This window comes from Vicia villosa, unplaced genomic scaffold (genome assembly GCF_029867415.1).
Source record: "Vicia villosa cultivar HV-30 ecotype Madison, WI unplaced genomic scaffold, Vvil1.0 ctg.003534F_1_1, whole genome shotgun sequence".
In the NCBI taxonomy this organism is placed as follows: domain Eukaryota; kingdom Viridiplantae; phylum Streptophyta; class Magnoliopsida; order Fabales; family Fabaceae; genus Vicia; species Vicia villosa.
This window is the reverse complement of record NW_026706229.1, coordinates 8598-20653: the sequence shown is the minus strand read 5'-3', so window position 1 is coordinate 20653 and position 12056 is coordinate 8598. Positions and strand designations below refer to the sequence as shown.

At 35.2% G+C, this 12056-nt stretch overlaps 1 pseudogene; it reads left to right on the top strand.

Annotated features, from left to right (window-relative positions):
• Positions 1-5421: 5421 nt before the first annotated feature.
• Positions 5422-11133, top strand: LOC131641144 (protein FAR-RED IMPAIRED RESPONSE 1-like; annotated as a pseudogene).
• The last annotated feature ends 923 nt before the right edge of the window (positions 11134-12056 follow it).

The window sequence follows — 12056 nt, the reverse complement described above, 5'->3', positions numbered from 1 at the left end:
TATAAGCACTTGAGAAGATGACCGTTGGGAGCATTTAATGCTTTGCGTATTCCGTACAACATTGCATTTAATGTTTCACTCTTTTGTCAACTACCTCGAGCCTTGTTTACGCTGTGTCTACTGACGTTGCCTTTAATAGCTTCTAACGTTCCTTTTGTCAGTCAGCGTAGCCTGCCATCTTGTACTTGCTTCTGATCTGATGTTTGTGTATACAACGTTTGAATATCATCAGAGTCAAACAGCTTGGTGCAGAGCATCTTCTTGTCTTCTGACCTTGAAGAGCTTCTGAGCGTGATACCATGAAAACTTCAGTGCTTCTGCTTCTGAACTCAAGTTCTTCTGATGCTTCCATAAACCCATGTTCTGATTCTGCTTTGACTATCTTCTGATGTCTTGCCAGACCATGTTCTGATGTTGCATGCTGAACCTTCTGAGTCAAAGCTTCTGAGCGCTGATTTGTGCATACTCTTTATATATTTCCTGAAAGGGAAATTGCAGTGTATTAGAGTACCACATTATCTCATCCAAAATTCATATCCTTGTTATCATCAAAACTAAGAATATTGATCAGAACAAATTTTGTTCTAACACTTCACACACGCAAGTTTCTGCACAAAATGTGGATGCCATACCGATGAGCGTTGCAACTCAAAGTGCGACAGTTTTATCTCCCGTGAGATCAACTGCTGCTCCTAGTTCAGTGACACCGGTCTCAATAGGAAATGTGGGATCCCCGTTTAATTCTACGCGAACACTTTTCCCAGGGGGCACCCTGCCTTTTGGGCAATATCAATATGGTATGCCTCAGACCTGGTGACTGAACTTCAGTCGAATGTATCCACTTATACGAATAACACTATGGCTACAGGCTATCAAGGTGGTTATGCCACTATGCCTTCATTAAATATGGGTATGAGTGGTCGACTAGGTGGAGTTAGTTATATGCTTCAATCTACACCATCTTTGAATACCACTTCAGTGATGGCATTAAGGCAACAAATGGATGAGAGTAATTTGGAGTTAGTACACAACTTAACTCAGCAAATGGGAGTTGTTTTCAATCCCATGGTTAACCAAATAGGCAAAATGCTTGAGTCGTTTGGGGTTCAACCAGTCCAAACGCGTCATAGACCGTTGGGATCGAATGTCGATTGACCAGAAGCTGGTTTGCCTTTAGGTAACCAGGAGCACCCCTTTAGACCTCACGTAGTGGAACCAATTACCTACAAAGACGAGAGACTCTTCGAACAATGCGAGCCTAGGCCAGTGATGATTAGGAGGTATCAAGACGCAAATGGAGTACTAAGAAACGCCAACAACATGTTTGGGCATAATAATATAACAAATGTAGTAGAAGAGGTCTTAGCACACAGTGGGCTTAATGTTGGCTTACATAGGCCTAACTATTCCTCACCTTTGCCTGATTACATTCGTCAGGCGGAAATACCCAGGGGATGTAATGTACATAAGTTCACTAAGTTTGCATGGGAAACAAATGAGTCAACTATCGAGCATGTAGCTAGGTACGAAATAGAAGCTGGTGATATTGCCAACGATGAGGGTTTAAAAATGGGGTATCTCCCTAGTTCCTTAACTAAGAATGTGTTCATGTGTTTTACCATACTATCACCTAACTCCATAAGGACTTGGGAGCAGTTAGAACGCGTGTTTCATGAGCAGTTTTACATGGTTCAATTCAAGATTACTTTGAAAGAACTGTCACTGGTGAAGAGAAGGCCATCTGAATCTATAGATGACTATCTGAATAGGTTTAAATTGCTCAAAGCTAGGTGTTTCACTAGGTTCGCTGAGCATGAATTGGTCAAAATGGCTGCTGGGGGTTTGGATTACTCTATTAGGAAAAAGTTATACACTCAGTATCTCAAAGACATGGCCCAGTTGGTTGATAGGGTTCGACAAGTCGAACGCTTGAAAACAGAGAAAATGAGGGCATCAAAAAGTCACAAAAGGGAAAAAAATTGCCTATTTTGATACTGGTGAATACTCCCCAGAATGCATAGAGGCAAGAGAGGTTAATGTAGCTGAAACCTGGGCCTTTATATACATGCAAGGTTTTGAAACCGTCGAAAGGAAAGAACATCGAGGAACCAAAAAACGATAGAGTAGCTACTAGGACATACACGTTTGATGTTACTAAATGTGACAAAATATTTGATGTTTTAGTTTCAGATGGTTTTGCAAATATCATAATTTTGCAAATATCCACCAAGCCTAAAAAATCCACCATTAAAGCAAAAACAGAAAAGAGGGTTTTGCAAATATCATAATTTTTAGGGCCATAATACATCTCAATGTGTTCTTTTTAGGGATTTGGTCCAGAAAGCGCTGAAAGATGTAAGACTGCAATTTGGTGAGAAGCCAAAGGCTTCCATGAAAATTGATACTGATCCTTTACCTGTTGTTGATGCTAACTTTGTTGAACCAGCTGAAGTCTGCGTAATGGAGATCACTGAAGATCTTAATGATGAATTGGGCGTAATGGTCAATCAAATGGCTACGTTGACGCTTGAGGCTACGGAGGGTCTCAATGGCGATCAGGATGGAGCGACATATGAATTGGCAACAATAATAGTCGTAGCTACTAAAGGTCTCGACAACGAAAGGGTTGAAGCAACGGTCCAGGAGGAAGTGCTAGAGATTGAAACTACTGAAGGTTTCAAAGGCAAAACTGTGAGCTTCGTCGAGCCACTGGAACTCATGATGGTGGAGGTCACTGAAGATCCTGAAAACTAGAGAGAAGAGAAGGGAAAAATGGAATGCGAAGTGAAAGATGAAGGAATTTCTGAAGAGACGGTGGAAGAATTACTAAAAGAAGTTTTCCCCAAGCCTGAGGAAGAATTGGTCGATTTCTTGAACCGATGCAAAGTGAGTAATTCAAGAACCTTGTTATGCCCTAACTATGACGTGGTTTATGATGAGAAGGTTGCAAAGAGAATTGAGACACTCAGGAAAGAGGAGTCGAAGAAAGGAAACTTTCAAAGGAAAGATCCTAAGGTAGTGTTCGACCATTCAAGTGCAACTTACAGAATCCATAGACCTCAAAGCAAGGCCAAGTTCCCTTATTAGAGAACTTTCGTGTCACCGTCAAATACACCTCAAGACAAGTGGGTTCATCCTGTTCATGCAGGGGGCAACTCAAAGTTGGGAAAGAATAGAGAAAGGTTCGGGATCAAGCCAGAAATGGCAAGTGTTGGAAAAGGGTCAAGTTCGACCCAAATAAGGGAAACTGGCAACGCCTCCACCAAGTATCATATACCTCCAACCTACAAAAGGAAATATCCCATGACACGAACTCAATGGAGAAGACATCAAAAAAACAAAAAGGTTGCCAGAGAGGCGACCCAAAGTGTTGCACCAGAAAAAAAATCGTGGCGCAATGCAGGCCAACGAAGGAGAGGTTAGTGATACCTTCGCTTAAGAATGATTTAGTATCATCAGAGAAGAAGGATCAAGTGGATGAATTGGATGATGAAATGGCGTCTGATAACTTTGATGATAGTTCAGAAGATGATTTAGTAATTCGTTGCTATATTGTGTCAGTATTACCCATGAAATATGACTGCATCTCCGAGGTTTCAAAGGCTGAAGATGAGGGGATAATTGAAGAGACTAATGACCAAAAGCCTTTATGTTATTACGTGATGGGGAACGACGTAGTTGAGGAACAACAAGGTGTTTTGAGAAATCTACTCCAGGCATGATGTATCAGTTGAAGCCTCTATTTATAAGGGAGAAAGTGGATGGATTCCCAATAAACAAAGTCTTTGTAGATGGAGGCGCTGCAGTCAATTTGATGCCACAATAATTATTGAAGAAAATTGGTAAGGTCGAAGAGAACCTATGCCCACACTATTAGAACATAGTTCATTTCTAATCATATCACAGAGTTTTGATGATAACAATTAAATAAATTTTGTATAAGTAAATGTGGTACTCTAATTATATGTTTCTTATTTTAGAAGAAGTTCTAACTCAAGTACCATCAGAACTTGGACTATATGTAAAGCAGAACAAAGAAAGAAAGAAAAGTCACGCTGAAGTTCAAGAAGTTCTAATGCATGAAGACTTATGAATGCACCAACTGCTGTAGAAAAATTATTATAGAAGTTATATTCACAAAGTCAAGACAAAAGTTTGTGAAGAAAAGGAAAAACAAAATGCAAAGTTCTGATACAAGATAAAATATCGTTAGAGACATAATGATTAAAAGAAGGCTGAAGCATTTATGAGGAACAAATATTAAGAAGCATGCAAAGCACAAATAACCAAGATGACACGCAACATTTATTGCAAGACAGCTTACGAGGAAGCAATGGACAACATTTTCCAAATGCTATAAATAGAAGATCAATTTGAAAAAGCTTATAGACGTTCACTCACAATATAGCACATGAAGGAAAAACGTGAACTCTTATGCTGAAAGAGAATATTTTGTTCATATCATTTTACTGAGATTCATATTCATTGTAATTAAACATAGTGAAAAATCACAGTTGTGATATAGCTTAGATTAAGAAGCATTAAGTTCACTAGTTAGAAGTTATTGTTGTATCGTTTCTTGAGTAACCAAGTTGTGGTTAAGATTCTCAAGAAGATGCTGTATATTGTTCCTTGAGTAACCAAGTTTTGGTTAAGATTCTCAAGAAGACGTTGGCAGTTGCCTTCGTGAACAAATTGTAATCAAGTTTTGATTAGTGGATTAAGTCTTCGACGGAGAGAGGCGAAATCACCTTGACGGGTGGACTGGAGTAGTTTGAGTTCAAACAAACCAGGATAAAAATATCGTGTGAATTTTTATTTGTGAAAGAAAACCCTTTATTCAACCCCACCTTCTAAGTGTTTTCATACCCTTCACACACAACATGGTTATGTCAAACTATGAAGGATAGACAAGCCACATTTTAGGAGTAATTCAAGTGAGTTTTTCAGTTGGTTCGACTGTGAGTCCAACATTATTCATGGTGATCCCATCCAAAACAAACTACAACTTGCTTTTGGGTCGTGAATGGATTCATGGGATAGGTGTGGTGCCATCGACATTGCATCAAAGGGTGTCGATTTGGCGTGAAGATGGAATTATCGAAAATATAGAGGTTGATCATGATTACTTCACTGTTGATGTAAAGATGGTGAACAGGAGAAACTTCGACAGGGCGCTGGCAAAAATACCCCCATGTTATCCAGAATATGAAGTTTTCCAGCCAAGCCCAGACACAAAGAGTGTTTTAACCCTTCACCCCACACATGGTTTCATTTGGGACCAAGAAAAGTTGGACACAAATTCAGCCGACGAAGAGGGTTTACTACCCACGGGGTGGGACACTGAAGGCACTGGTGATGATGTCTGAGTCAAAAGCACTAGAAAGAATTTTGGCTTATGTAGCCGAAAACCAAATAAATATGGCTCTAAAAGCCAATGATGATATGGTAAATATGGCACTTAAAGCAACATTAACAGATAATATTGGCCAAATGGGCCAAACAACAACTTTGGATAGTCGGAGGCTTGATTGCATATATGATGATGAGCCTTTAGGGTTTGAAAATGACTCAAGGGAAAGTATCTAAAGGATGAAAGCTTAAGATCCTTTAGAAGAAGTCGACTTGGGTGATTAAACAGCAAAACGAATTACATACATCAGCGCCAAGGTTGGTAGTGGAGTGAAGGAACGTGTGATTGAGGTGCTCAAAGAGTTCAAAGATTGCTTTGCATGGGACTATAACGAGATGCCAGGTTAGAGTCGAGACATGGTGGAAATGAGGTTGCTTATCAGCATGGGCAGACGACCAATCAAGAAAATGTAACACCCCTTTTATACCCCAAAATAAATAAGCATATCATCAGAGAGTAAGCATGCATATAATCAAAAGGGCGTCACATCGACGTTTTCAAAAAATTAAAAGCTTTTAAAAACCGACAGCATTCATTTACAATATACAATACACCTGGTCATTTCAAATAACACTTCTCAATTAATCATAGTTTATCCAGAATATGCATTTATAGCGGAAAATACTAAATACTCATGTATTTCATAAAATGATTCATGTCCCATACCATGATCATATATCTCAATAATCATCTCAACATAAAATAAACCATTATCAGAATATTTGGCTTAAAAGCCTCTCAATAACAAGTAGCCAAATAAACAGGTTCTCAAGTCATAACATAATACATAACCAAATAGAAACATGAGTTCAACACGACTAGTCTACCCAGTGTTACATGACTAGAGCATCGACTCACTACCTAATCTCCAACAAACACGGAAGAAAACTCCGGCTAGATAGCGCACGAGCTACTAAACTCCAGAACCTGCATGTCGCCAAACGAGGGCAACATTAAAACAGAAGGGTGAGAATACGAATCATTTTGAAGAAAGTATAATAAGATACAATGATTAAGATCAACAATTATAGGAATTTGTTATACCATGCCTAATCATGTAAAATAATACAATTCAATATATTCACATATATTAAGCATTCAACAAGTATAAAGAGTATAATATTCTAATTCCAATACTATCTTTCCAATTTTGCACATAACCATAATCATCACATATTCACACATTTAACCAAGTATGTATCCAAACATCACCCATTTTAATTATCAAACTCATACACATATCACAACTACCTCAATTTCACATATTCAATTATCGCATAACTCTAATGTGACTCAATGCAAGATATGTGACGCTATGCATGTGGTACCGCCATGTGAACCCAATGTTTCACCGCTTTCCGATTCAATATCTAGAATCCAAGCCACGCTTCCGATCCAAGATCAAAGCCACCACGTATGTTTCCAATTAAGGATCAACGTATTCTACGTCTATTTCCATTCAAGGATCACCGTCTATTACCATGTGAACCCACAGTTTCACCGCTTCCACAATAAAGCCGACTATGCCATGAATGTACAATTACCAACCAACTATGCAATTAAGATTATCTCATCAATCTTAACTTACCGCATACCGATAATAATTCAACTCTATGAATTATATATCAAATTGTACACAACATTCACAACGCATTGATATCAATCCACATAATAGAAACAATATTCAATTATGATTTACAAAATACAATTAACATTATTAAATCATACTATCTCGTGTTAATTCATATTGCCAACAAAATATAAGAATATACTTCCAAATCAAGTGTTAATTCATTAGAATTGGCCAAAAATACAATTACGGTCAAACTTTCCAAAATATCATAAGTTACCGACAAACAAATAATCAATTCAATATCTATTATATTCCAATCAATTATACTTATTGAAATTAATGTAATTATTAAGTAAATCAACTAATTAATAATTACACTACATTATCTCCAAGTTTCTAATTCATTTTCTATTCCAAAACCAATATTTAATATAAAAGATATTCAAATCCACACTATTTCGGTCGGTTCGTAAATATCACATTTTCAACAAAATAACACCACCATGTTAATCTACTAATTACACTTAGCTACCACGTAAATTTTCATCAAATTCCGGACAATTAATTATACCACTTAATTCTGCTATTCGGTCAACGGGACAGTTTTGCATTTTATTTTGTTTTCTAAATGCTACTGTTACACAATTTATTTACTACTATTTTCAACTTTATTTCATTTCATAACTATGCTCATTTCTATTACATTCTACTATTATAATATATATTAAATAATAGTATTGCAAAACAATAGAAATAAAACAAGGCACTTATAAAAACCAGAAAAGAAAATAAAGAAACAGTACACACAATAATAGCTATAGAAAACACAAATACTAGACTTAATGAGGTTTCATTTGGTATGAAATATATATTATAATTAATAATATATGAAAACATGGAATAGAGCTGCACATGTATGAAGTAGAAACGAAACACCATAACAGCACATACTGTAGCATGAAAAACGCAAATACCATGGCGAATTAGGTGTGCCGACCGTCGTAGCTAAAAGTGCCGAGGCAAGGTCTATTTGTTTCCAAATTCAATTTTTTATTCCGCACAGCATTTCAACATTATTTCCAAATTCAATTCTAATTTCTACACAACAACCTAATCATGTTAATCTACCCCTTTGACCCAATCATACTAACCCATAATAATAAGAATTCTCCCCCTTACCTCTTTGATTTCTTCAAACCCTAGGTGTCACTTTGTTCCTCTTTTGCTCCTCTTCTCCTCTCCTCTTATCTTGAAAATGAGCAAATGATATGTTATGACTCACTTTACCCTCTCACACTCTTACTAACTTATTTGTCATATTGGACTTAAAAAACTAACACCCCCAATTTACTTCTAACTCTAATAAATAGGCCCAATTAAATATAATCTCTTAATATCTCTATTTAGTTCAATAAACTAAATAAACACCAATACACACAAAGTTAATTAATTCAATTAATTATTATATCTCATAACAATTAAATAATTAATTAACACACCAAGTAAAATAAAATCAGAGCTGCTAAATAGTACGACTACTTTTTGTAAGAATTTTCACGAACACGTGTTCAATGACTTATTCCACTATTTTACATTTTAGAAAACAAATTAAATTTAATATTTAATATAATTCTAACAGAATTAAAACCCACGTATACCACTCCCGCCACACCGCTTACGGTTTGCTTTTTTTCCAATTTCCAATAAACTAACATGTTTTATTCCTTCATTCTTTTGTGAAAAATTACATTTAGCAGCTCTGTTTCTCATATTCATTCTTTATCCCTTTGTATTGATGAAAAGCTGCATCTTTAGCTTCTCCTAATCACCTCTGCTTTAGCTTCAATTTCAATTACTAGTAAGTATTTTATCATTACGTTTCTATTAGTAAGTATTTTATCATTACGTCTCTATTTTATTTACTTATTTACCTGAAAGTTTTGTATAAATTTATTGATGTTCTATTTACTTAGGTGTCTTAATCAATTAACATAGTTTTTCTTTATTTTGAATTTGTTGCATTAGTGCAAGAAATATTTGAAATTTGTGATGAAGTGGAAAAAATTGAAGAAACTCAAAAGGATACTGATTGTTTAGAAGTAAATGACACATATGAAAAAGATATCCCTAGTGTTGGTATGGTATTTGTTTCTGAAGATGAAGTTACTGAGTATTATAAGAACTATGCTCGACATATAGGTTTTGGAATTGCTAAAATAAGTTCAAAAAACGGAGATGATGGAAAAAATATTTTACTTTGGCATGTAGTCGAGCAAGAAAGTATGTGAGTCAATCAAAAAATCCATTGAAGCCCAATCCTATTACAAAAACACAGTGTAAGGCGAGATTGAATGCTTGTATGCATTTAAGCGGGACAATTATAGTTTCAAGTGTTGTTATTGAGCATAATCATGAACTAAGTCCAAGCAAAGCACGATATTTTAGATCCAACAAAAATTTGGGGTCTCAGATGAGAAGAAGGTTAGAACTCAATGATCAAGCTGGAATTAATGTAAGCAGAAACTTTCGATCTTTAGTTGTTGAAGCGAATGGGTATGAGAATCTTACATTTGGAGAAAAAGACTGTAGAAACTATATAGACAAAGTAAGACGACTACGACTTGGGACAGGTGATGCATAAGCAATACAAAAATATTTTGTCAGAAAACAAAAGCAAAATAATCAATTTTATTATGTAATGGATGTGGATGATGAAAGTCGGTTACGTAATGTGTTTTGGGCTGATGCAAGATGTAGGACTGCATATGAGTATTTTGGCGAAGTCATAACTTTTGATACCACTTACTTAACAAATAAATATGACATGCCTTTTGCTCCTTTTGTTGGAGTAAATCATCATGGTCAATCTATGTTGTTGGGTTGTGCTCTATTGTCTAATAAGGATACTAAAACTTTTACTTGGTTGTTCTCAACATGGTTAGAGTGTATGCACGGTTGTGCTCCAAATGCCATAATTACTGATCAAGATAGAGCAATGAAGAATGCAATTGAGACTGTCTTTCCGAAGGCTCGACACCGATGGTGCTTATGGCATTTAATGAAAAAAATTCCAGAAAAGTTTGGTAGATATTCCAATTATGAGTCAATTAAAACACTTTTGCATGATATTGTATATGATTCTATAAGCAAAAGTGATTTTATGATGAGGTGGAAACATATGGTTGTGTATTATGAACTACACGATAATGAATGGCTGAAAGCGTTATTTGATGAGCGGCATCGGTGGGTTCCTATATATGTTAGGGACACATTTTGGGCTGGAATGTCAACTACACAACGAAGTGAAAGTATGAACTCATTTTTTGATGGATATGTAAACTCAAAGACAACATTGAAGCAATTTGTTGAACAATACGATAATGCATTGAAAGATAAAATTGAAAAGGAGAGCATGGCTGATTTCAGGTCATTTAATACAATTATTGCTTGTGTAAGTCACTTTGGCTTTGAGGTCCAATTCCAAAAAGCATTTACCAATGCAAAGTTCAAAGAATTTCAATTCGAAATTGCTTCGATGATGTATTGCCATGCATGTTTTGATAAATTGGAGGGATTAGATTCCATATTTTGCGTTTCAGAGAGTAAGAAAGTGCATGACAAGATGAAAGACATTGGGTTCATGGTATTCTTCAATGAAAAAGACTTCTTGTTTAAATGCACATGTTGCTTGTTTGAATTTAAAGGTATTGTATGCAAGCACATCCTTTGTGTGCTTAAGCTCAGAGGAAAAACAGATTCAATCCCTGACAATTATATTTTGGCACGATGGAGGAAGGATGTAAATCGCAGACATACACTTATTAAATGTGGTTTAGATAATATGTCTAAAAAATCTGAATTGCAGCGTGTTGATAAAGCTTGTGATGCCTTTTATGAAGTTGCTTCAACAAAGATAAATAGTGAAGATGATTTATTGAAAGTGATGAATTGGATTAAAGAATTGAAAATTGAGTTAGCGTGTAAAGAATCATCTCCTAGAACTGTAGAAGAAGATACTCCAACTCAAAACCAGACTTTTATTCTTGATCCAACAGTGACTCGAAGTAAAGGGCGTCCTCCTTTAAAAAGAAAAACTTCTAAAGTTGATCAAATTGTGAAGAAGAAGCTTGCGCAAAAAAAAAACTAAAAAATGCAGCCAAAAAATAAAGATCAAGAAGAGGTGAGCATGAAATTTATAATGTTTACTGATATAATAGTAATAGTTGATATGTCAAATTTAAGAGTTTTTTTTTATTGTAGGGCATATCCACATCCAGAATACATGATAAAGAACCTGAAGTATTTTTCACATCTCAACTTGGTGATGGAATTGGAACACAGGAAAGCATTCAAGGAAATACTGAGTATACAAAATGGATGAATAGTTACAGTACTATGACTAATTTAGCTCCTATTTGTCTAAATCAAAAACATCTTGATGAAATAAATCAGGTATCAAAATTTATTTTATTACTCTTTACTCTTACTTGAACATTTATGATATAGAAACAACTCATTTAATATAATTCTGTTTTAGGTTTCATACCATTCTAAAAAAAATGAACCATATTTTGAACTTTCACAGGTATTAATTGTTTATTTTGTTTCAATATATTAAATTTTTAATATAAAATCCTTCATTCAAAATCTTTGTAATTTTTTTGTAGGTACAACATCAAATGAATGAAGAACCATCATTGTAGTTGGAAGTGAATAATTACTTTTTAAGTTTTTGTACTTTTTATGATATATTGTGTTTTCTTTCTTCTCTTGGTTGAGGTTTTGTTTCTGTTATGTCATTTTCCATCTACTGTGTTTTTCTAGTGCATGAGAGGTTTAAGTTTTGTTGCATTCAAAACATGGTATAATTTTTGACATCAATACAATTACAAGTCAAAGAGCACCCATCTACATTCCATATCTTTTAATAAACAATACAAATTTATATGATAAAGTAGAAAAAAATCAGTACTCTCCAACTATAATGTAATCACATTTTTACATCAGTTTGAACTTCAAATGAGAGTCCTAAACTCCATTGTAATTTCAGTGACATTAGACATGTTTGGA